The sequence below is a fragment of the Leptonychotes weddellii genome, chromosome 9 (assembly GCF_054177405.1).
Source record: "Leptonychotes weddellii isolate Sample4059 chromosome 9, ASM5417740v2, whole genome shotgun sequence".
Classification (NCBI taxonomy): domain Eukaryota; kingdom Metazoa; phylum Chordata; class Mammalia; order Carnivora; family Phocidae; genus Leptonychotes; species Leptonychotes weddellii.
The window spans coordinates 66,764,099-66,765,778 of NC_138377.1; positions in this window are offsets into that span (position 1 = coordinate 66,764,099).

The following is a 1,680-nucleotide window of genomic DNA, read 5'->3' on the forward strand; positions in this document are numbered from 1 at the left end:
GCCCTCAGCTGTACTAGAGCCCCTGTAATAGAGTTAACTAGCTCCACCTTAAGTTCTCTGCTCTTATTTATTCCCTTTCTCTTTATCATGGGGTCCTATACTCTGGTCCTGAGAGCTGTGTTGAGGGTCCCCTCAGCAGCTGGACAAAGAAAAGCTTTCTCCACCTGTGGGTCCCATCTGGCTGTAGTTTCACTGTTCTATGGCTCAGTGATGGTCATGTATGTGAGCCCAACATCTGAGCGTGAAGCTGGGATGCAGAAGATGGTGACTTTGTTTTATTCCATAGTTACTCCACTCATCAACCCTGTAATATATAGTCTAAGGAACAAAGATATGAAACATGCTATGAAGAAATTATTGGGAACCTAAAAGTAAGTCTTGGTTTAAAAGATTTGGGGACAGAATCTTTTTAATTTATTTTTTTTAAAGATTTTATTTATTTATTTGACAGAGAGTGATATAGCACAAGCCGAGGGAGCAGCAAGGAGAGGGAGAGGGAAAAGCAGGCTCCTGTTGAGCAAGGAGCTGGATATGGGGCTCAATCCCAGGACCCTGGGATCATGACCTGAGCTGAAGGCAGATGCTCAACTGACTAAGCCACACAGTTGGTTCTTAATTTCTTAGTTAAAAAGAAGACTCACATCACTCAGAAAATTGTTTATATGGTTTCTGAAATTTATACACCATACTTCTTATTTCCTAGATTTTATGGGGCTATAAGGGATCTCAAAGATACATTCCATCTCCCTAATTTTACAATTGATAGAGTCCTAGAGTGATAAACTGAACTGAGTTTGTTGGAGAAATAGAATTAAAAACATCTCCTGCCAAGCCAGAAAACCTCTCCACAGTGGTAGAAGAGAATAAAACAGTTTTATTATTGAATAAGTATCAAAGAAAGGGAAAATGTGTATCATATATGGGCAATGGGTCTATCATCTGTGCTGTGTACTGGGATCAGAGACTCCACACTCCCATGTACATCTTCCTCGCCAACTTCTCCTTCCTAGAGATCTGGTATGTTACCTCCACTGTCCCCAACATGTTGGCCAACTTCCTCTCTGACACCTCTTCAGAAAGAAATCTCATTCCTTTACATAGCCAAGCAAATACAACCCATTTACATACATGTTCTGAAGATAAATAATAACTAGTCCTCAAGAAAGACTTCACAGCACACTTTGTCACACACAGTTCATCCTAAATTCACTCAGTAATTGGGATGGTCATCTGTGTTTGCCAATTGGTTTCCTGCAATGGAAAAATAAACTTGTCTATACTGCCTGAGATAGTTTTGCAGGTTGGAAGATAGGCCACCAAAGCTATGCTCGTATACCCCCACAGAAAGTGGGAGATTGGGGCACTACCCACTTTGATGATTCCATTTCAAAGAGACGTCCTAGGTCCTTGACAAAGACATTCCTGAGTCATAAAGCTGTCAAGAGGCTCATTTAGAAGATGTGGTTCATATATAAAATGGAATATTACTCAGCCATCAGAAAGGATGAATACCCACCATTTGCACTGACATGGATGGAACTGGAGGGGATTATGCTAAGTGAAATAAGTCAAGTAGAGAAAGACAATTATCATATGGTTTCACTCATTGGTGGAACATAAGGAATAGCACGGAAGACCATAGCGGAAGGGAGGGAAAATTGAAGAGAGGGAAATCAGAGG